Here is a 26070-nt window from a genome sequence, read left to right on the forward strand (position 1 = left end):
GGAGCACAGCGTCCATCCACAGAGCATGGGGTGGGAGGGAAGGATGAGAGGAGGGGTGAGCAAAGGCCTTTGGAAACTGGGACACTCTGTGAGCTGTTGGAAGTTACATTAGACAGAGAGGACTGTCAAAGTCCTGGCACTGAAGAGAAACCTAATACTGGAGCTCCAAGGCACAGCAGCTTAGAAGTTCAGGGCAAGGCAAATAAAAAATGACATCTGATCCAGGGAAATGTCTTTGACCTGGACAATAAAATAAAATTAGCCTGCACTGCACGTTGAGGATGGGAGGCTCCAAAGAAAGAATTTTGGCAATGGTGAGTAACTCAGCTTCACATAATGGAAAAACTTAACCACGTTCTGGTGTAAATACTATAAGCTCTGAGTCCAAGGTGACAGTTTCAAAATGCCTTTATTAAATACCCGTTTATCACAGCAGTGGCCAATTCAATAAAGTGTCCTCATGTTGACATTTTTTCCCCTTTTCCTCCCTCCTGTCACCTATCCTTCCATCCTAAAGTCACTTCCTAAATTAACTTTGTCTCTGGTTGCATTCTAGAGAACTCTGGTTAAGATAGTTGGCTACAGAAGAGGTCCCAGGTTGTGTCGCTTGGATGAATTCTGGGTATTAATTTCTAGCCCAGTGGTTCTCTACCTCCCTAATGCTGTGGTGCTTTATTACAGCTCCTCATGTTGTGGTGACCCCCACCCAACCATAAAATTATCTTTGATGCTACTTCATAATTGTAATTTTGCTACTGTTACGAATCATAATGTAAATATTTTTGGAGCTAGAGGGTGCCAAGCAGGTCTCAACCCACATGCTGAGAACTACTCTTCTAGACTCTTGTCTTCAAGATTCTTGTCTCCAACTTGGGGCACACTTCTACGAAGAGACACTGAAAGACTCCTATAAAACTGCAAACTGCTTCTCCATTTTTGTCATTTCAGATTTCTTCATTATTCACCAATAGGGAAATAATTCAGTTTCATACTTGTGGGGATAATGGGCTCTGGATATGAAGAGGCACCAGGCTTATTGCTATAGAATGGAAATAGGGCACAATATGCCAGAAACTTTGGGGACTCACCAAAGTGACCCTTGATATTTCCGTGCATGGCCATAATAGTCACAAGGCAACTGGAGGCACCATGTATTAAAAGCCACAAGTTCTCAGATTCCTCTGAGATGAAGTACAGAAAGAATGCAGTGTACTGATTAGGTATAAGGGAAAATTATAGTGAGTTTGGAGAGGTGAATGTAAATGCTGGTCACGTTCTGGACAGCTGTGCTAGGTTGATGTAGCTCTTTAGATTTACAGCAGGGCTGCTAGCCACATTTTGAAGGAGCCAAAGGTAACTCGAAGTCAGGAGCAAACCTGAACGATGGGAAGAATGGGCTCTATTAGTTACCTCTTGTGAGCCCCGGCCATCATGCTCACTCTCAGCATCATTACTGACTTCAGGTGTCAGACAGTTCAATCAACAGGAGGCAGGGCCATTTAAACCAACAAAGCCCAGAAAGGCCTGTATTTGAATAAATAATCCCCATGGAGCTGTACTTGATCAGTGGGATTGAGACCCAAAAAAGTGGTGTCTTCTTCCATTTGCCTTATGAGACAGTAGTTCCAAGATGCATTCTAGAAAACTCCTTGAGAATCCTGGCAAGACAAAGAGCGACAGCAGGGATCCTTCTGTCGGCATCCTCTGTGCATCGATTGCTGCGTCTCACTCTTCTAGAAATCACTTCGAAGTGAAGTACCTGCACACGATCCTCTGCTTTGGCTTGTTTGGGGACTCTGTGTTGAGGAAAGTACAGTTTGGGCATTGCCCTCTGTTTGAGCTGAGTAACTAATCTTAGCAAGGACATTTTGGAGTAATAATATAATGTTAGATTTCTGTCTATTTATTCTGACACTATGTTTTAGTGAGGATCCTAGAGATTTTCCCACTACTATATGCCAAGGTGGTTGAGTAATCCTTAGGTTCTTCCATATGAGTTGTGAATTTTTTTCTTGTTTTGATGCATACTTTCTAAGTTAGTGAATTTTTCTAAAATTACATTTTATATTTAAAATACATTTTATATATTATATACATAATATATAAATCCATAAAATATAGCAATAATTCATATGACATATAAGCATATATTATATGTATAATATATAAATAGATGTTTGATATATTTGCTAACATATATTTATATATTATAGTTAAAAGTTTAAGAATATAGGACTTCATGTATTAAAATAAATGACACCAGTCTCTAAAATGATAATCATTGCTGAAAATTATCTATAGTAGAATATTGACTAAAACTTTTTGATACTACAACATTGAATGAAAAATAAGAATAGAACAATGTGCTGTGTTAGAGTAACTACAATTGTAAACATCACTGGCAAGATGGGAGAAGCTGCTACTCTCCTAACTGAGAGCTAAAGGACAGAAATGTATTTAAACTTTTATCTAATACTTAAAATAATACAAAAATAATATAAAACCATAAGTAAGTCAAATACTCAATTTCTGGTGCTGAAAAACCTGATGTAATTGAAATTTCATTGTGCCTGTCTTTTCCACCCAGTTGGGAACACACAGGGCTTTGTTCTCTCATTTGGAGAAAGTCACACTATATTAATAATAACAACCCCTTCTCTCAGGAGATCTGGGAGCAAAGGCAGCAGTTTAGGAATGCTGGGCCCTGCCCCTGCCTTCAAGGCATTCTGAGAAACTTTCCCTGGAAGCTGAGGACCAGTGAGAGTTTGCCTCCTTTCCTAGTTCCCTCAAACACATGTAACTTACTAAAGCTTAAAGACTTACATTTGTAAAAGCCATTAGTGTCGATTAATGCAGACAAATGATTGAGACTGGGACATTGGGAGGTGCAGCTCCACACCTTGTACCATTTATGGACAGGAAATGAGGAACAATTAGGTTGGTGAGGCTGGGAGGCACCAACGCCCCCCCCCAACGCCCTGCCTGCATAGGGTCAGCTTCAAGAAGGTTCCATGGGAATGTAATGGGAGAAGGGGCTGGGCCAGAGTAGGCAGATGGGAGCAACAGGCAGCAGTGTTGGCCAAAGCAGATTCTCAGCCAGCCAGCCCATATCCCACATCACTGACAATGACGATGGCGAGTTTAATTTGTGTGGCTCTCTAGGTATGCTTTGCTTTCCTGCAACCGTCTTTGGAAAGCCCTCATTCATCCTTTTGAAATTCATTTTTTAAAATATTATTTATTTGTTATTATCATGGGTGTATGATGTCTGTGTGTGTGCATGTCACAACTTATATGTAGAGGTCAAAAGACAATTTTTCATAAGTAGTTTTCTCCCACCACAGTTATGTAGGTTCCATGGATCAAACTCAGGCCATTAGGATTACACAACAGGCACTCACCCACCACACCCCCTTGCTGGCTCCAATTTCTTGGTAATAAATATATTTTCTGAGCACATAGTCTGTTTAAGGGACCCAGTGTGTTGAATGGGGAATAATTGTTGCCTTCGGGGAAGTCAATCTAAGCAATTTCAAAGTTGTGTAGCAGTGGATAGAGCCTATGGGACAAGAAGTCTACCTAAACCCAATGTTAGGTATGGTAAAATTGGAGGTGAAGTCTGAAGTAGGACAGGACAGATAAGTGGAAATGTCTATTCAAAAGCTGAGAGAAGCTGAGTGGTTGTGGCGCATGCCTTTAATCCCAGCACTCAGGAGGCAGAGGCAGGGAGATCTTTGTGAGTGTGAGGCCAGCCTGGGCTACAGAATGAGTTCCAGGAAAGGCACAAAGCTACACAGAGAAACCCTGTCTCAAAAACAAAAACAAAAACAAAAAACCCCCCAAAACCAAACCAAAACAACAACAAAAAAGGTGAGAGATCTCATTTAGAATTAAAGTACCCAGACATATCACCTAGAAATAAAGTAGGCATCATTATTAGTTCTTAAGAGAAAAATAGCAGAATTTTCCTAGTAAGAACAATGACCCACTTAATTATCTAGAACTTTTCTTAAATTTTTTTCATTTAAATGTTTGTGGACAAAACAAAACCAAACTTTATTTCTTGTCTTTTGTTTAAGAAGCCCAGAAAGTAGATGTTGTTTTTTGGGGTTTTTGTTTGTTTGTTTGTTTTAATTCTCTTAATAAAATTCATCCAACTACACACAATCAAACAACTTCAAGGTCCTTTGCTTAGCTCTAAAGGACATGTGTTAGTTACTTTTTCTATTGCTGCAAGAAAACACCATCACCAAGGAAACTTACAGAAGGAAGGGTTTATTTGAACTTATGATTCTAGAGGTATGAGAGTCCACTATGGAGGGGAAGCATGGTAGCAAGGAGCAGGCTGGAGTGGGATACTGGGGGTTTGCATCTTGAACTACAAGCAGGAAGCAGAGAGTGAGAACTGAGACTGGTTTGAGGCATTGAAACCTCAAAACCCAACTCTGGTGAGGTACTTCCTTCAGCAAGGCCACACCTCCTAAGCCTTCCCAAACAGTGCCATCAACCAAGGACCAAGGATTCAAATGCCAGAGCTTATGACATTTTTTTTTTATTTGTCATTCAAATCACGACAGACCAAATATTTTGATTCTACAATGCCATGAGCTTCAAGGACTCCTAGTCTGGTGGAGAGAGTTAAAGACCATAGGCAGAGCAGAAATTCTAAAATTATCCTCTCCAGGATAGGAATAAGACATTCCTCTAGGTTTAGTGTAGTTTTTTAGTACAGCTAGGTTACTAGATGAGGCCTAAGAAGGAGACATATTTGAATAATGTCTTACATTATGAGGCAAGGGCAGGGCCATCCTTAGAAGCAAGTCTTCATGACCACAGCATCACATCCTAAAGCTCTTTTGTGATTTTGTTTTGGCTGAAATGCTTTGTTGCAATGGCATGCTATCCTTGCTGAAAGTTTTCTTTCTTCTTTTAATGAGCTCTGCTAAATCCAACATTTGTTTTTCCATCAGCCAGCTAATGTGAATAATTACTTGGTTCATTTGCTACTTAAAGTTGTATCTGGACTGGAAAATTTGATAACTCATTGAACCATGTGATAGATTAGATAACTGTTCAAAGCAGTCTTATCAAGGGTGGAACACAAAGATCATTAATTCAAGAGTATGGAACAAAAAATAAAAGATTTGGCTGAGCCAAGAGGAACCCAAGCACTGGTGATGCACAGGGTAGCATTTGCCCTTTAAATGGAGCAATCTGTTACTTAGCACTTGTGAACTGCGGCTAGGTAGCACTAGGCATTAGGTGTTTTGATTTTCCATAAGAAGCTGGAGATCGTGTGTGTGTGTGTGTGTGTGTGTGTGTGTGTGTGTGGTCTGTGGTGTGTTTAACAACAATAAGTAGCTTTCAAAATACACTATGTGAAGCAATCACAGTCTTCAGATTGGATCTTCTACAAGCCAATAGTTTACAACTAAAGCTGGGGAGCACATTCTATGAATTTCATGCACAGAGCTAATTTAGTCTTCACAAAAAATCTTTGTAATCAAGAATAACAATGATGTCCATTTCACAAATGCCAATGAGATACAGAGAAGATAAAGAGTTTTGCAAGAATGTCCAGGTAAGGGGCAGAGCCAGCATGGCTCAATAGTTTGTCTTCTAAAACATTTGTATTCTTGTAGATGCTTTTCTACTTACTATGGATTACATCTCAATATACCCATGTAAGTAGAAAATTTGAATAAAACTGCATTTAAGGCACCCAAGTTACTGAACATCGAAGGTTAGCTATATGTAATATAATATATATCAGAAAGTGCTAGTTGCTTGACTTAATGACAGTGTGGCCTACCAAAGCTGAGGTTCATTGCAGCTGCCTAGCATCACAAATACATCTCATCTCAAGTATCTCTAGCTAAGGAAAAGATGAATATTCAAAAATCAAAGTGCAGCTTCGACTAAACACATATTACCTTCACACCATTGTAAGACTGAAAACTGCTAGGTTGAACCCTAAGTCAAAGACCACTGAGGGACATGGCTGAGAGTGAGACACAAGCCAGTGATCCGTGAAAATGATTTGGAGGAGGTAGTACTTGAGCTGGGCTTTGGAAAAGTAAGAAAGCTTTAGACAAGGGGATTTGCAATTAGAGGGTCACAGATAAAGGGTCACAGAAGAACTGAGATAAAATATAACAATGCCCCAGCATGGAAATATCACTCATGTTGCCAGAGCCCAGAAGTAATACTGGAAGATTCAAGTGTCGAAACTGCTTTAGACCACTGTTCAGCTGTAACCAACAGGTAGCAGTATAGTTTGTCTCTGACGAGGCCAGGGAAAGCCTGTTTTCATTCTCTCTGGCTGTAAAGAGAAATACAGGGGACAGCTGGCAAGCACAAAAACTAGGGGGAAGTAGCTTAATTTCCTGTCCTATCAACATCCACTGACCTGCAGGGAAGGAATTCTAGTTGGAAAGCCAGATGGTCTCGTATAAAGGTAGGGGGTGAGGAGATGTATGCAATCGGGAGGTGTCTATAAAACAAGCTGAAAATTGGAAGTTATGGAGGTATCGAATCAAAAGGAACATTTGAAGTCAATTGGCCCAAACTAAACCTGCAAGTCTTTCCCATGAGCAGAATGGAATGCTCATCTGAATGGTTCTTTCCTCACAAAAAATGACTATGTGCAGACCACAAAGGCAGTATTCTATCATAAGAAAGGCTGCTTGTGGGATCGTTCATTCTGGAGACCACTCTTCAGACTGACCAAACAAGTCAACATGCCATGTTAGTCTCCACAGACAGACAATAGATATTATTTATTACGTCAATGATATTATAGTTGATGTATAATTCAGTAAGATGTAGACGTAACAATGTGAGTACATTATTGCTATAGAAGTGTTGAACTCTCTGTTCTCACTGGTGTATAATTTCACCTTGGTTCTTTGCTAGCTATAGTGTTCTGGGATCTAACCATTGTCTCTGTCTGTTTCCCTTCAGGCTGCATCCTATCTCTGCTTCCTTCCAGCATGTCCTGTGAAAATCCACCCAAACATGATAAGACAGACATGCAGAAAGACAGCATGGGATGAGGGGAAGGACAGTGGGTTTCAGTGGGCAATCAATTCCTAATGTCAGTTGTAATTACCGGTTGTGGAATGAGTGGCCTCAGGCACATCTCTTTACCTCTGTGAGCCTCAGCATCATCATGTGAAAACAACAAAGGGAAAGAATGAGACAATGGCTACTGAAGTCCTGACATCTGCTTTGTGAATCTTGAATGACAGGAAAGAAAAGGAGAGAGCCAGCCAATTCTTGGCTGCTATCAGGGTAACAAAAAGTAATGAATGCAACAAAGATGGACACTCTAAAGTTCCAGTGGGTAAAGATCATGGTTTTGTGATCTTGCTAGGAGAATGCAAATACTCATTTATCCTCAATCAGTGTGGATATCTGTACCAACCAGGGGCTCCCAAAGGCAATGCTGAACTCTTGCTTCTTCTCCAACCACATCACCTACCCACTTCCTGTGTCTGTCATGTGGGCATCTACATCCACCTGAGTCTCTGCTCTTCTAGAGCTCACTGTCTTGGTTCCTTTACTGCACTGCTGGGCTGAAAGGCAAGCCTCACTTCGATGTCATTTCTTGTATTTTCCCATGTCACCTGACTCAGTGCCATGGATTTGCATGTTCTCCCGAGGGAGAATAGGGAATAGGTAAGAAAGAGGATGCTTAGAACCTGAAAAAAGATCACAGATGCTCTTTTTAATCCAGGGTTACCATTGAGAAAAAGATGAAGACTGTACATGAGCTCTGTGAACCACTTGGAACAGATAGGTAAGTCAAGGTGCATGAGATTTGAATCATTGCTTTTCTAAGTAGAGTTTTTCTCATTTTTTTCAAGGTGGAACATCATCTACAAAATGCTAAGAACTGACTCCTCTATATTATAATCAGGTTCAAGGAAAATATGTATTTTGGCCAAAGTCACACAGTCACTAAGGCTCTAATAAAGCCAGAGGCAAGGAAAAGTGTGCTTTTCTACCCCCGAGAACTTGTCACCCGACTCCCTCAGTTCCTTGCATCCCTTTGCTCAGCTTTCATTATGTGCCTGCTCTGCACCTGCTCTGCACCATCTACTATGGTAGTGTTGAGCTCAGAGCACCCACATCACTGAACTCCTGTTCTAGAGGAGTGGGGCAAACAATAGACAGTCAAATAAATTCAATTGAACCAGACTGACACCATCAGCAACCTGGCCCAAAGGGGATGTAGAGCACACTTTAGGACTGATAGTGCTATTTTGAAATTGGAAGTCAGAGAAAATCTCTTTGGAATGAGAACTTCTGAGCTGTCAATGAACTACAGTCCATTCTTGCTGTTTGTGGCGTTACAATCTACAAAGTTGTTGTGAACATCATATTAGCACATACTAAACATTTCTCTCAGGGGTACACAAGGTTAGCTTGTGACCCTGTAGTCACAGTTCATTCACCACATTGTTTTATCTAAAGACACCTTTATTTTGGAGTGTAGATTCATTAGCATTGCACTCAGAGCTCGTATCACTGTGGCTTGTACCTAGAAGAAGCTCATCAAACTCACCAACCTTCATAATCAGCCTCATCACAGGTTCCTTGCATGTAAGATTAAAATACTTCAACTCTGGTTGAGACAGTTTAAAAATCAAAATCACCAATGGGAAGCACAAAGATGTGAAAACCGTGACACTTGCAGGCCCTCCAGAAGACACTTGTTCACAATATGAAGGTGAAGTAAGAAATCTGAGCATCCCTTCATTCATCTTCAACAGGCGGTGTGCACACTGGTCATCTGACATTTCCCTGCCCTGCACCCTATCTTGAAGGATTATAAAGGCCATCTAAAGGGACTGTCTGAAGCTACAACACCATTCTAGGGAGCTAGGGAGCAGGCAAATTCTCATATAAGGAATCAATGAATAATGAGCCTAACCCATTTTTTTTTTTGTATGTTTTGTTGCCTTGTGGGGTGAAGGTGGATTTCTTGGAAAACACACTTTTGGTAGAAGACACACTCCGAGTCCCAACTCTGGGCTTTCAGTAGCTTAAAGTCTACATTTATTCTAAACCTCTGTCCCAAGCAATCTGGTCCAAGACTTTTTTTCTACAACCACTCACGTGCTACCGAGTGAGGTAAAGGAAAGAGTGAGAAAAGCCAGGCCTGGAAGCAGAGGACCTTTCCCCTCCAGGAGTTTGGTTCCTGCAGACAGTCAGTTGGGATTTCCTGAACCACTCTGCATTTGGCGTTCGGATCCTAGCCACTGTGTGCAGGGATGAATTGTGACTCACTTCCACCTTACCCCCAACTCTCTGACTTCCTTGTTCTTGAACATAGTCCAAAACAAATTAGCAAACGTTCTTTTCTGATTTGCAACTTGTTCCAGAGAGCACAGTGCTTCTCTCTGAGTAACTCCACCAGAGAGTTATGAGCACCTTTTTATTGTCTTTGAATCAGAAACCCTACCCCCAAAACACACACACCACTACCACCATGATCAATGCAATTCCTTTTTTTTTTTCAATGAAAATTACAGGGACTTTTGTAAAAGGCATTTGGAAAGTGGTGATTACAGAGAACAGGACTCAGCAATAGAGTCTGGCTACATACTAATGGAACACTTTGGGTAGGATGACCAATGACATCCAGGTCTGTTTGAGAATGCTCCGTTGATAGTTACTCAAGGGGGAAATCACCCACCCACATTTCTTAGACTACATCCCCATCATTAAATGACAGGTGAGTGAATCCTGGGACAAAATAAAGTAGTTTATTCTTTATTCACATTCATTAGTTTCTTTATTTAAAATAGATTCTTTTTATATAATATATATTAATTATGGTTCCCCTCCCCCAAATCCTCCCAGATCCCACCTCCAAATCTATAGCATTTCTTTCCCTCACTCAGAAAACAAACAAACAGCTACAAAAAATTAAATAAGATAAAACAAAACAAAACCAGGATAGAAAAACCAACCAACAACCAACCAACAAATCAGAATAGGACAAAAGCAAACAGGAACAAAAAGAGCCAATGAAAAAACGCGCAGAGACACAGAGACACACGTAGCCACACACACAGACATCCCATAAAAACTCAAACCATAACATATAAGCAAAAGACCTGAATAAACCGACAACAACAACAAACCAACCCTCCAAACTTGCTCCTGAATTTGTTTTGTGTTGGTTGTGTGCTGCTGGACCTGGGACCTCCCCTTAAGTGTGGTTCATGTGCCCAGTGAGACATCATTGCAGAAAACTAATTTTCCTTCGTGAGTGGTTGTAATTGGAGATAGCTTCTGGGTTAGGATAGGTGCTGGTGTCTGCTGCCCTTCTCAGCACTGGCATTCATTCTGGCTTAGAGCTGTGTGGGCTGCCAGTCTCTGTGAGCTCATGTGTGCTGGTCCTGTTGTGTCTAGAAGGTCTTGTTTCCTTAATGTCTTGTGTCCACACTGGCTCTTACACTCTTCCCACCTCTATTTCTGCAGAGTTCTCTGAGACCTTAGAGGAGGGACTGGACGAGGGCATCCCATTTAGGATTGAGTGTTCCAGGGTCTTTGATTCTCTGCACATTGCCTGGCTGTGGATCCTGTATTTGTACTCGTGTACTGCAGGAGGCAGTTTCTCTGATGATGACTGAGCAAGGCACTCATCTATGGGAATAGCAGAATGTTCTTAGGAGTCATTTTATTGCTTTGTTCCTTTGGTAGAATAGTAGTATTTATTTTTTTCCCTCGGTCCCTGGCCTATCTAGTCTCAGGGTATTGAACACATGAGCGGTGTTAGGCATGGGTCCCATCTCATGGAGTGGGCCTTAAGTCTGATCAGATAGTCAGGTTCCATCTCATGGAGTGGGCCTTAAATCCCATCAGATAGTCATTGGTTACTCCCACACCTTTTTTGCCACTATTGCACTTGTGTATCTTGCAGGCAGGGTGCCACTGTAGGTTGCAGGGTTTGTAGCTGGGTAGGTGCTTACCTTTCTCTTCTGGTAGTGTACATAATACTTTCCAGTAAGTACCATGAACACTAGTCAGTAGGTACATCATTTAACTTATCAGAAAAATCTGATTTGAAATGTGTTTTGAAACCTAGTTTATGTCTAAGAAAATCCCTCTGAGTTGAAATGTTTTCTAGGTTTTAGAATGTTCGGGGTTTGGGAGTTACCACTGATGGCCTCTCAAGTTCATTATTTATAAAGTATTGATAAAAAAAAAGCCTGTACTTCTTAGCATAAGAGCTAACATCATTTATAATCTCTCTCTTGATTATCATCTTGGTCTCACCTCTCCTCATCTCCCACACATCCTAATCATTATTCAGGGTGTACCAGCCCATGGAGAACTCCTTCTCTATGAAAGCCCTGGTCATCTTTGCCTTTTTTTCCTTCTCTTTTCTTCCTTCCTTCCTTCCTTCCTTCCTTCCTTCCTTCCTTTCTTTCTTTCTTTTTTTCCCCGATCTCTCTCTTTCCCTCCTCCTCTTCCTCTTCCTCCTCCTCCTCCTCCTCCTCTTCTTCTTCTTCTTCTTCTTCTTCTTCTTCTTCTTCTTCTCCTCCTTCTTCTTCTTAAAGCCTATTTTTTCACTTGTCCTTTAAGGGATCACCTTTCTATTGGAATTTTATGAATATTCCCATGTCCCACTTGTTGGACTTTCAAAGATTTTGCAATATCCAGGTTGTTGTTTGTTTTTTCTATTCTTCTTGGGGGGACCAGCCACCCAGCTCCCAAATAAATTCATACATGGAGGCTTATTATTACTTATGAATGCCCAAACTTAGCTTGGCTTAGTTTCTAGCCAGCCCTTTTTTTTAATTATAAATTATCCCGTCTACCTTTTGCCTCTGGGCTTTTCCCATTCTCTTCAATAAATCTTACTCTTACTCCATGGCTAGCTGGTTGTGGAGCTGGGTGGCTGGCCCCTGATGTCCTTCCCTTCTCTGGCTCCTTCTAGATCTCCCTTTCCAGATTTCTCTCTATATTTATTCTCTCTGCCTGCCAGCCCCACCTATCCTTTCTCCTGCCTTGCTATTGGCCATTCAGTTCTTATATTTTTTGTTGTGAGCCTAGCCTTTAATGGCTGAGCCATCTCTCCAGCCCGGCCATTCAGTTCTTTATTAGGCCATCAGGTATTCTAGACAGGCACAGTAACACAGCTTCACAGAGTTAAATGAATGCAACATAAACAAAAGTGACACACCTTAAATAAAATTCTACTACACTGGTGACTTCTCTCATCCCAAGCCACACACTGTTAAGATCTGGTAATCTGTGAAGCTATTTTTATACTCACTTTACTTGCTAAGCTGGGAAATCTTGACATACTGAGTATCTGTGTCTTTGGTAGCTACAAAAGTGTTTGACACATGATAGGTACTCAGGAGTATCTGAGAACTAACAATGAGTAAATGAAGAAATCCCAAAGAAAGAACACAGGAAAATCTGAGGCATATTTATTTAAAGAAAGGGGTCGCCATCTCCATAGCATCAAGTATGGATGCCATGATGAGGACAAGATCAATGTCAGACCTTCTCAATTTTCAAGATACACTGAAAAATATTTGATTTTTCAAGCTTGAAATATCATTGGTGTTTTGGTTTATTTTGTTTTTGTTCAAAAATAAATTTTCTTTCATATATTAAATTCTCCTCCCTGAACTCCTCCCTGATCCTCCCCACTTCCCCACCCACCCAAATCTACACCCTTTATTTCTTTCTCTCATTGGAAAATAAATAGGCATATAAAATTAAATAAAACAAAAACCAACAGGAAAAAAGAGCCAAAGAAAAAGCTCAAGAAATACATACAAAGAAACACACATATTGGCACATACAGAAAATTCATAAAAACAAAATCAGTAACCATGATATATAAGCATAAAATCTGTAAGTTTTTTAAAGCTCAGACAAGGCATTGTAAGAAAAAAAACAAAACAAAACAAAACAAACAAACAAACCAAAAACCTCAAAAAATGTCATTAAGTTGTTTTGTGTTGGCCATCTACTGCTGGGCATGGAACTTGCCCTGTTTTTAACATCTTCAGTTCTTTTTAAATTATTCAAAATATGGACTGACAAATATAAATAAATAACACAGGCTTCCAGGTTCCAGGTGTGCAAGCTTTGGTCCGGAATAAAAATCCACATTCTATATACATCTGTGCCCATTTAAACTGGTCACTACTTGTCTATATCCTCAGTTTTCCTTTCATCCAGTCTTGGCAAACACTTTCAGTTCCCACCATACTTCAGAAACAGCTCACATATCCTTGCAGGACCATTGTAGCCGCTTTTCCTTTGTGGAGTTCTTTTTCATCATTACTCAACAGGAGAAATGTCTTATATTACAGCACCAGATGCACATGACTTACCTACTTTTCTTTGAGCACCTCTGCCACCATAGAAACATTTTCTTCTCTTGGATCTAATGAAGAACTCTGGACTTACTACTGTCCTTGGCACCACTTACTCCCCAGTGAGCTATTCTAAAATGTGCTTATTTATCTGTATTTTAGAAATATACAGTCTGCAGATACTGTGCTACTAGTGAGAATGTGGAGGTGAAGGCAGGTGTAGATAGCAGCATATGCCAGCACTTGAGATGTGGACACAAGAGGATCAGGAGTTCAAAAACATTTGTAGTCACCCTGAACTACAAGAGACTCTATCTCAAAAAAGAAAAAAAAAAAAGACAGAAAAAAATAGATTCAGATGTTAAAAAAACAAAAACAAACAAAACAAAGCAAAAACAAAAACAAAAAAAACCCCACAACATTGTCTCTGTTTCCAAGGACGAAAGGGAACTTTTTTTAGTAGAAATATTTTTTCAAATTCATATTCTTGAGAATATAATTACAACATTTCTTCCTTCCTCCCCGTTTCCAAACCCTCCTGCTTTCTCTCTTTCAAATTCATAGTCATTAATTGTTACTGAATGCTACATGTATATGTATACGCCTATATATTCCTAAAACTGTAACCCACCCGGCTGTCTGTTCACATTCGTGGACAGATGTTTTCAGGGCTGACCTTTCCGTATTAGATGATCTATTGTTTTGCTCTTCCCTGTTTCACTTGTGCCATCACCTTTAGCACCCAAAGTTTTCTTTGAATAAGTCAAGTCGATGATGCTGATTTTCTGAGCACCATACAGTGAACTCTGGGAGTCAAAACCTGCACGACAGCATCCTTCACACTGGAAGTATTAGAGGAACATCAGGGAATGTGAATAAGACATGAATCCCCATAGACTTTAACAATCTAATTGGGAATACTAAATAATGGTGCATTTTTACATCCTGTAGAGGAGATCTACCATCCGTGTAACATCAAGAAAAGTACCTGTTTGTTGGCAGAATACAGAAAAGCCACAGCAAAGACAAGCTCTCTTAGATGTGACTAAAAATGAATGTGCTTGCGTTCCTGGGAGAGAGGGGGAGAAGCTATGAACAGATAAAAGGGGGGTAGACACTATAACTGTGACATGCATGCTGTGTAGTGGGAGGGAGGAAAAGGGGGAACCAAAAAGTTAACGCTTAAGAAACATGTCCCGTTGGCCATGCGTGACTTTCCATGTTCACACACCATTGTCTCAGCTCTTTGTCACATCCAAGCTGTGCATTCTGTGAGGAGGGGAATTTCCCCTGCTTACCTCTGTATCCTTGCACCAAATATATTTTGCATAGAGTAGGCACGCATGAATGTTTGCTGGGGATGGGATGGATGACTGTAGAAAAAGTGTTCTTCCTTTACAAATAAGGACATCAAAGCTCACCGATGAATAAGAACTTCCTCAAAGCCCCAGTCAGCCATTCTCAAAAGATTGTATGTATGTTAGTACCGTCAGCAACTTTTAAGATCTTATTAGGAAAGAAAAAGTTTCTATTGGGTCAGAAATCCAGGAGGATCTGACTCACACCAAACTTTGAGACATACTTATCCAGGATATTGGGTGGCAGTGTGAGTTCCATCTGGCTTTAAAATCTAAACTGAGGTCTGTCTCTACCAAGGGAATATTTAAGACTACATTTTTCCAAAGTTTGTTTTGTGGAACATTTTCTGCTCAGTGTTAATAAATACTACTTGACAAAAAGTGCAATGTCTAAATATCATTGGAAAATACTGTGCTGAACAAAATTAAACAAGTTCCTCAACTGTAGGCTTTTTGTGAGCCTTTGAAATGCTCTGCATCATGCATCCCTTAGTCTTTGTTGAGGCCTCCTGAGAATGAACTTCAGTGTCTGATCACCTGTTTGCAGACACTGTCCTTACCAGCAACTATGTTTGAATCATGTATGCAGATGCTGTCTTTCCCAGTGACTATGCTTACATCATATATGTAGATGGATTGGGTAGATGAAGGGAGAGAGTACTGAAAGAGATGACTGGGAAAGGGGGCATTTCAAGGTCAGGTAGAAACTTTATGCAAGGCAAACTCCCATGAATCTATAAGGATTACCCCAGGTAAGCCTCCTGGCAATGTGGATGTGTGGTCTCAACTGGCCATCTTCTATGATCAGACTGGTGACTACCCAAATTAGAGAGGCTTCATCTAGCAACTGATGGAAACAGATGCAGAGACCCACAGCCAAACATTAGGCTAAGCTCTGGGAATCCTGCTGAAGAGAGGGAGGAAGGATTGTAGGAGCCAAAGGAGTTGAGAACATTACAAGAAAACTTACAAAAACAACTAACCTACTTCATAGTAACTTACAGAGTCTGAGCCAACAACCAGGGAGCCTGCATGTGACTGACCTAGGCTCTCTCCATATATGTGACAGTTTTATAGCTTGGTCTACTTGTGGGACTCCTAACAGTGGGATCAGGGGCTGTCACCAATGTTTTGGCTAGCTTTTTGGAAACCTACTCTTCACACTGAATTGTCTTTCCCAGCCTAAATACAAGGTGTGTGTGTGTGTGTGGGGGGTGTTTAGCAACTTGAAATGCCATGCTTTGTTGGTGCCCATGTGAGGCCTGCCCCTTTCTGAACAGAAACAGAGGAGGAGTGGGTTAAGGGGAGTGTGGAGGGAAGATAAGAAGGAATGGGAGAAGAGGAAGGAAGAAAAACTAAAGTCAGGATGTAAAATAAATAAATAAAATAATAAATGTTAAAAAGTCAAGAGAGAGAGAGAGAGAGAGAGAGAAAGGAAGGAAGAAGGAAGGAAGGAGGAAGGAAGGAAGGAAGGAAGGAAGGAAGGAAGGAAGGAAGGAAAACAACAAAAAGGTTAATCTCATAGAAGTAGAGCATAGAATGGTTGTTAGTAGAGACCGGGGAAAGGGAAGAGCACGAGAAGAGGTTGATCTAGGGCATCAATACATCTTTCTTGATGGCTATCCTTGTCTGTCAACTTGACTGGCTTGAAAGATGCCAAATAACAAGGAATATCTCTAGGTGGATGTATCCAGAAATTATTAGATAGTGAGAGTTCAGACCTAATGAATGGTTTAATCCATTGATAGATTCAAAATTTGAATGTTTTTTAATTGAGAATTTCATATATTGTATGCTTAGATTTATTGCAATTTGATATGTCATGCTTTATTGGTGCCTATGGGAGGTCTGCCCCTTTCTGAACAGAAACAGAGGAAGAGTGGGTTGAGGGGTGGTATTGAGGGGAGCGGGGAGGGAATGGTAGAAGAGAAGGGAGGGGAAACTGCAGTCAGGATGTTAAATAAATAAATAAATAAAAATTTTAATGTGCATACAATGCATTTTCATCAAGTCCATCCCTATACCCTCCATTCCAATTCCTCTATATCCCCCTCAAATTTATGTGTGTTCCCGACCCTAACTGGGTCCACTCAGTGCTGCCAGCATGTGTGTGTGGGCTACTGGTAGAAAGTAGAGCTTGTGCTAAGTGGGGCCTAGCTGGAGAAAGCAGGTTGCTGGGGTATGGCTCTGGGGGATAGATTTGCAATGGCTTGGCCCAGTCTTCACTCTACAGCTGCTTTCTTATGCCATGCACTTCACCATGTACGCATGCTTCTGTTGCCATGTTTGAAACCTTGGTAACCACAAACCCAAACAAATCTTTCCTCTTTGGAGACTTCCGCTCAGATATTTATCACAGCAACAACAACAAGAAAAAAAAAAAAAAAGAAGTGGGAAATAAAACTCCAAATAATTTTACTGTAAAGGAACGATAAATATTTCAGGGCTAGAAATGTTCAATCTGTTTTGAACATTTTATAATGTGTATATTCATTGAAAAATCACATAGTACCCCGCTAGTATAATTTACATTTTTATTTACAAGTAAAAAAATCAATTAATAAAATAACAGTTTATCATAATGTTGGGCATATAGTTAGCTTTCAATAGATGCTAATCTTTTTGTATCAATTTCAATCATTAATATAATCAGTATTTTTAGAAATACTAAAGATTATGTCCCCTTTCTAGAATACTTTCTTACACTTGTGGAGAATCTGAAACCAGTGCTTCCCATACATCCTTGAGTCACAGTGCGGTGTGACCTGGATCATGTTTATTTAGGAAACACACCTAAACAGGTCTTAGAAGGAAGAATCAGCAATGAGAAGAAGCAGGCCATCTCCATGACTGAGTCTTCTGCAAAGGGAACATAGAGAGGCATTCAGCTCTTCTGGAGAAGTTGAGACAGAAATTTGAAGTTCTTAATATTATGGATGCTCTCTGGAAAGTGACAACAGAGGCACTGTGGATTCTTCTAGAGTGTCACTACTTAACACAAAGTTCAAGACCAGCAGCACTGCTGTAAAGTAACACATGTTCAGGTCATACTCCAGGCTCACAGGACTGAACCAATGTTATCTAGATTCCAGGACATCTGTGAGCATATTAACTTGGAGAAGCACTGCACTGTGTGTGTCCTGTGGGGATATCTACTGACTACCTTTGAGCTTTCAACACTAAATTACATAACACCATTTCTGCCCAGATTAGCTAGGGTGGATTCTACTCTTTTTAACTAGAAGTTTTGGCTATAAAAGTTTCAGGGGGAGTGGAAGGGAGGATCTATCATATAACAGTCTTGAGAGCACATTTGGAAAACAATGGAGGGTAAAAGGCTGCTTATATAACAGGGGGCAGATTTTGGAAGAAAATCTATTTTCTTTCTCTTGAATCTGCTTTTCATAATGCCAAAGGGAACTTTGCATTAGCAAGTGTAAAGGTACCCAATAGACAGACCTGTATCCTGTTGAAAACTTAAGGTTTTCAAAGAAAGGGGCGCAATTTTTGTTAACATTTGTTATTATTGGCTTTGAAAATTTCATGTACAAATACTGCATTAACATAATTTCCATTCCTTTCCCACAACTCCCCGCAGCAACATCCCTTCCATACCCACACAACTGGTGTTGCCAATTTATTAAATCCACAGAATCCAATCTGTGCTGTTCACATACACTTGGGTGTATAGGCACTCACTGGAGTGTGACTGACCTACCAGAGGCCACATCCTTAAAAACAAAAACAAAACCAAAAACAAAAAACAAAGAAACCTCTCCTTCTTTCAGAAATTATCAATTACAAATAGCTCCTCAGCTAGAGGTAGAACTTCATACCTACTTCCCCCTCCATGCTGTGATGTTTTGTCTGGTTTGAACTTGCTCAGGTGCCATGCATGCTATTACTACTGGTATAAACTCATAGGTGCAATTGTTCTGCTGTGTCTAGAAACCACTATTTTCTTGTAGTTATCCACAGCCTCAAGTTCATATGCTCTTTCTGGCCCTTCTTCTGAAATGATCTCTGAGCCACAGGTTATAGATATGTAATATAGATGTCTCATTTAGACCTGAGGATTCTTCACAGTCACTTAATCTCTGCACCTTGACCAGTTGTGGGTCCCTGTGTTAATTACTGTCTATTGCAACATAGAAATCATTAGGAGTTCATCTAATACTGTGTTTACTTAGCAGAGTAATAGCAGGAGGTTCTCCCCTAGGCCTATGATGGTACCAGCTAGAGGCTCTTGGTCCTAGTAATAGAATCATGTATGAATTCCTCTTTTAGACTTGAGATGGTGATTATCTCAAGTAGGTTTTGTTTTCAAGTGTTCAAGATTATTTTGGCTATCCTAGATCTTTGTGGTTTCCAAATAAATTTAGGATTATTTTTAAATATCTATGAAGAATTGTTTTTGAAATTTTGATGGATATTGTATTGGAATCTGTAAATAAAATATCTTAGAATAAATCTAAGCAAAGAAGTAAAAGACTTATACAATGACCACTTTAAGACACCAAAGAAAGAAATTGTAGAAGACACCAGCGTATAGAAATACTTCCCATGCTCATGGATTGGTTGAATTAATATTGTAAAATTTGCAATATTTTTTCTATGTATTTTGTATAAACTTCTTTTCTTTACAGAAACTGTAATTTAACATGTGCAAGTTGTCTTGGTTAGTTCCAGAAAAGGGCTGAAATGATGTGTTAGAAAATAGTAGGATTGATGAGTTTGGGTTTGGAGGGTATTAACTGCTCCCTCATAACCTTGCCACCCAGGTTATCCTGAAGGCTGATCTCAGGCAAAAGTTCTTCATACATACAAACATTTCTTTAAAAGTAATTACAGTGTGGTATTAGCATGCTAATGTCCAAGAGTTCACTCATATGTTTTCTAAAGTTGATTAACTTCCCGCTATTTGCCCTCTTTCATCCTGAGAACATAATTTTAATAGCAGAATGGCTTAGCCAGTGCTTGTACTTCCTTAGTATCATCTGGGGGACGTTCTTTCACTCTGCCTCACAGAATCAAAAGCAACATAGCCAGAGTTTGACAGAATCCTTGCCAAGCCCTGTGTCTCAAAGCAACAGTCTCTGCTGGTTACCAGTATGATTTAAATGAGGTCTCTGCTTATTACCCACAGAGATAGTGGATGCTGCATAAGAAACCTGCCTAGTATACGTTGAAGCATCAGGAGGGAAGAAGGCTCCTGACCCACAGCAATCCTGTAGGAATAAAGACACCGGGCACCACAACTCCTACCACTACTCATGTGTGTCTGGCAGGATCTAGGGAAAGTCTAGACAACCTGCAACCTTGGAGCTATAGACACTGGTACAAAAAGGCCTTGCAATCATTTAAAATGTGTGCCCAGGGACGTCTAAGTTGTTCACCACTAGGAATACACTATGTAAACTTGGAAGGGATGAATATCGAATCAGATGCAGACACCAATATAAGAATACAAAAATGTGAAAGGAAACATCTTTATTGGAAATATTTAAGGGAATTTGACATTAGAAATGAAAGGATGATTAAATCACATGAATGTACAAAACTCGCTAGAAGAATGTACACATGAAAGAGAAATGGAAGAGAATTAAAATATCATTTCAAAAACAAAATTACTAAAATACAAAAATAAATAAACACAAAAACTATACAAAGCAAGCAGAATACTATCAACACAAGGACAGGGAGAAGTTCATACTTATTAAGAATAACCTGAAAATTTAATGAATGAAACTATTCATAAACTATCTGCTCAACATGGACTAACAAATAAGACCCTACCATATGCTGCCTACAAGAAAGACACTCCACTAACAAAGGTACACACAGGTACATAGACTAAAACTGAAAGATTGAGAAGAGACACAGCTATACCGATAGAAATAAAAAGATAACCTGGAGCATTTATACTCATATCAGAAAAATCAGACTTTAAATAAAAAAACTAAACTAAAAACATATGAAGAAGGCCATATGTATTGATAAAATGTCAATTCAGGAAGAGGATATAAGAGCTGTGAACAAATATGCACCACCCAAAATACACATAGTGACTATTATTAAATGTAGCCAAAAAGATATACAGAAGTATAATACAAAGAGAATTGAATACCTTAATTTTCTTAATGGATAGGTTATAACAGAAAATCAGAAAAAATTCAAGTTGAATAAAAGTATGGAGTAAATAAACCTAACAAACATTTACACATTTAAACCAGCCAAAGCAGAATATGCACTCTCCTCATCAGCACATGGTTATTCTCCTGAATAGACTATATGTTAGACCACAAAGGAAGTCTCAATAAATTAAAATTATATTATATATCTTTAAAGATTTAATTTTTATTGTGTGTGTGTGAGTGACTGGCCTGTATGTATGTCCGTGCACCACATGTGTGTTTGGTGCCAGTGGAGGCCAGAGGATGGCATTTGATTCCCTGGACTTAGAGTTACAGGTTGTTTTGAGCTACCATGTGAATGTTGGGAACTAAATCCTGGTCCTCTCTGGAAGAGCAACAAGTGCTCCTAACTACTGAGCCATCTCTCTAGCCCCATATTATGTATTTTTTCTCAGGCTACAAACAACTAAAGTTACAAATCAATAACAACAAAATTCAATAAATTAGTGAAAATAACAAACTATGCTAAAATCTGTGGGGTAGGTAAAAGTATCGGTGACAGGAAAAATTGCAGTTAATGTGCACATCATTCATACTAAAACTATCTCAAGTAACTATCCACATGGTGCATCCCAAGGACTTAGAAAAGCTAGAGAGAGCCAAATCCTGAGAGAGGAGGAGGAGGAGGAAAGAAAAAAGACAAACTAGAGCCAAGACAGATACAACAGACATTGAAAATACACTAAAGAGTAGTGAAACCAATGGTCTACTTCTGATATACTAAACTAAATTGACAAACCTCCAACTAATAAATAAAGAAGGGTCAAGTAATTAATAGGAATGAAAAGGGAGACATAGAGACTGGTATCATAGAACATGATAAAAATCTACTTCCATAAACAATGGAGAATCTTCAAGAAAATGGATAAATTCCAAAACACACACAAAACGTACCAAAAGAGAATCAGAAGGAACAGGAAATCTAAACACATTAATAATATATAATGAGAATGAAGCAGTAATTTAAAACTTCCCCCTAAATAAGCACTTAAAAGGTGTTCAATATCCTTAGCCAACAGAGAAATGCAATTGAGGCTGCTTTAGGATTCTATCACACACCACTCAGAATGGCCATGATCAGGAATACAAAGGATGTGGGAAAAGGAATCCTTATACACTGTGGTGAGTGGGTAAGTTAGTACAGTCACTTTGAAATCAATCTGGAGGTTTCAATATATATATAATTACCATGTGACTTCAGCTATACCATGTGCCAAAAGAACTTCAGGTCTTACTTTACAAGTACTTGCTCATCCGTGCTCATTGCTGCTCTATTCATAATAGCCAGGGCATGGAATCACTCTGGATGTTCACTATCTGTTAGTTGGAGTGCATATATACATGTGATGGCTAATTTTGGTTGTCAACTTGACTATCTCTAGAATCAACTAAAAAACAAGCAGCTGGGCAGGCTTAGGGGGGATGCTCTTGACTGCATCATTTGAGGTGGAAAAGCTCACCCTAAGTTGGGGCCATACCTTCTAGTGGCAGCCCACAGAAAAGGACATGAAAAAAAGAAGCTTTTGCTTTTTGCTTGCTTGCCCTCACTCTCACTGGAAATTTCCTCTATCTTGTGGAGGCATTCATTCTCAGGTATTAAAGCCTGCTTCTTAGGGATTCTAATAAAGATTAAAAAGCATCTGAGACATTCAGCCTAATGACCTGGATATCTTGGTCTTTTCTTTGAGGGACAGTCATTATTAGACTAGCTGGATCACAGTATGTAAACCACTCTAGTAAATCCCATATATATGATATATGACATACATATATATGTGTATATACAATACTCATTCTATAAGTTCTGTTCCTCCAGTGCCTTCCTGGGACACAAAGCTTTTATACAAAGCTATCTGATCACCTTTGTGACACATGATCTTGATTAGAATGAGTATGGGGGCCACTGGATTTTAGGTTTTCTTCTAAGAAATGTACCCAGATGTGGTGTGTAAACTATGGACAAAGTAAAAGCATGGCCATGGGTTTGCTCTGAATTGGGCACAATTCTGGGTTTACAGGGAAACTAAGTTGTGTCCTAATAAAGAATGTACAAACTCATTCTTTCACTCATTTGTAAGTGAGCCAATGGTTAGGAACTTGGGCACAGCCATGAAGAAGAAAGTATAGTGTCTGCCTTTAGAGGCCATTGTCTGCAAAAGAGAACACAAAACCACAGTGGACCCAATGGCAGGTGAGGTTCTGATGGTGTGGTCATATTGAGAATGGAGGAGTGAAGGAGAAATGACAAATGGTAAGTTTGTCCCTTGAATATTGACTTCCTTGAGGAAATAATATCTAAGATATATTTTAAGGATGAACAAAAAATGGTCAGTTCTCACATGGAGAGAAGGTGTCTTAGGGTTTCTATTGCTATGAAGAGACACCATGACCACAGCAACTCTTATAAAGGAAAATATTATCTGGGGTGGCTCGCTTACAGTTCAGAGGTTCAGTCCATTATCATCATGCAGGCAGACATGGTGCTGGAGAGGTAGCTGAGAGTTCTGCATCTTGCAGGCAACAAGAAGTGGTCTGTCTCACTGGGAGTAGTTTGAGCATATATGAGACTCCAAAGTCCAGCCCCACAGTAACATATATCCTCCAACAAGGCCATACCTACACCAACAAAGCCACATATCCTAATAGTGCCACTCCCTTTGGGGGCCATTTTATTTCAAACCACCACATTCCACTCTCTGTTCCCCAGAGGCTTGTAGCTATAAAATAATACAAAAATGCATTTAGTCTAACGTCAAAAGTCCCCATATATAGCCAGAAGTTTTCCTGTGTTCCATCTGGCCTGCAGCAGCTTATAAAATAATCATTCAGAGGCTTAATATTAATTACAAACTGTTTGGTCTATGGCTCAGTCTTCTTTTAATTTTTTTATTTAAAAAAAAAGATTTTCTTTTCTTTTACATACCAAACCCTGTTCCCCCTCCCTTCTCTTCTCCCACTCCCCCCCACCTACCTCCTTCTCACCCCCACACCCACCCCCTCCTCATTGAAAGGAAGGCCTCCCTTGGGTAGTCAACACAGGCTATTATACCATGTTGGGGCTAGACCTAGCCTTTCCCTCCTGCATCAAGCTGAGTAAGGCATTGCACCATAGGGAATGGGGTCTGAAAAGCCAGTTTGTGTATACAGGGTAAGTCTTGGTCCCATTGCCAAGGGACCATAAACACATCAAGCCATGTAACTTTCACCCACATTCAGAGGGTCTAGTTTGGTCCCATGCAGGCTCCCCAGCTGTCAGCCCAGAGTCCATGAGCTCCCATTGCTTGGGTCAGCTATTTCTGTGGTTTATCTCATCATGATTCTGACCCCTCCTTGCTCTTATAATCCTTCCTCCCTCTCTTCAACTGGACTCCAGGATCTTGGCCAAGTGCTTGGCTGTGGGTCTCTGCATCTGCTTCCATCAGTCACTGGATGTAGGGTCTATGATGACAATTAGGGTAAACACCAATCTGAATGCAGGGGAAGGCTAGTTCAAGTACCCTCTCCACCATTTCTATGAGTCTTAGTTGGGGAGAATCCGGTGAGTTCTTGAGGTTTTCCATAGCTACAGATTGTTCCCCATCCCCTTAAAGATACTGTCAGATATCTCTTTCATTGCTCTTCCTCCCCATCTCTCCCCCATGTTCCCACCTCCTATCCCCTCCTAACCACTCTCCTCTCTTCCCCCTCTTAGTTTACTCAAGAGATCTTAACCCTTTCCCCTTCCTGGGGCGATCCATGTGTGTCCCTCTTAGTGTCCTCCTCTTTACCTAGCTTCTCTGGGGTTGTGGACTGTAGCCTAGTTATCCTTTGCTTTGCTTCTAACATTCACTTAGGGGTGAGTACATACCATGTTTGTCTTTCTGGGTCTGGGTTATCCCACTCAGGATGATTTTTTCTAGTTCCATCCATTTGCCTACAAATTTCATGTTGACATTGCTTTTTACTGCTGCATAATATACCATTGTGTAAATGTACCACATTTTCATTATCCATTCTTCTATTGAAGGGCATCTATGTTTTCAGGTTCTGGCTATTATAAATAATGCTGCTATGAACATGGTGTGGCTCAGTCTTCTTGCTAGCTAGTTCTTTCATCTTAAATTAACCCATTTCTATTAATCTTGTATTGCCACATGGCCATGGCATTATGGGTCTGCTGGCATGTTGCTCCTTGGGCAGCAGGCTGGTGTCTCCCTGACTCTGCTTTTCTTCTCCTCATATCTTTGCTTTGGTTTCTCATCTGGCTATAACCTGTCTTGCCATAGGCCAGAGCATCTTCTTTCTTAACCAATGGTAGCAACACATATTCACAGCATACAGAAAGACCATCCTATAGCACCCACAGTCTATCACAGTCTCAACAATGTTTAAAGGTTCAAAGTTCCAAGTCTCTTTGGAGAGTCATGAAATTTCTTAACTGTAATCCCCTATAAAATCAAAATTTAAAAAACAGATCACATAGTTACAACATAAAATGGCACATGATATACATTACCATTCCGAACACAGGGAAGGGAGCATAGTGAGGAACTACTGGACCAAAGCAAGACAGAAAACAAGCTGGGCAAATTCCAAACTCTGCATCTTCATGTCTGATGTCAAAATATTCTTCAGATCTCCAACTCCTTTCAGCTTTGTTGACTGCAACACTTCTTTTCCTTGAGCTGGTTCCACTCCCTGTGGGCAGCTTTCATTAGCAGGTATCCCATAATTCTGGCATCTCCAACATCTTGGGGTCTCCACAGCAATCCAGGCTTCACCTTCACAGGTTCACACAATGATCTCTCTAAGCCTCCATTCAGGGACAACCCTGATACATACCTGGCCTCAGCAGATTTCCTCAGTTGTGGGGGCAAATTCCATATCCTCTTTCTTCTGCTCTTAACTCCAGAACCACATGGCTGAAGCTGCCAAGTTCTGCTGCTTGCTGAGGCTGGAACATGACCCACCTTGTTCAATTACATCTTCAGCAGCTTTCTGTTTTCCTTCACTGCCTAATCTTGGCTGTCCTGGAACTTGCTCTATAGACCAGGCTGGCCTCAAACTCAGAGATCTGTCCTGATGTCACTCTCCCTTTATTCCATTTCTTAATCTGTTTATCTCCTTGAACCATAATAGGGGGCCCATCACCCACTGGCATCACACAATGGCCATCATACTGTG

Source organism: Onychomys torridus, chromosome 2 (assembly GCF_903995425.1).
Source record: "Onychomys torridus chromosome 2, mOncTor1.1, whole genome shotgun sequence".
NCBI classification, from domain to species: domain Eukaryota; kingdom Metazoa; phylum Chordata; class Mammalia; order Rodentia; family Cricetidae; genus Onychomys; species Onychomys torridus.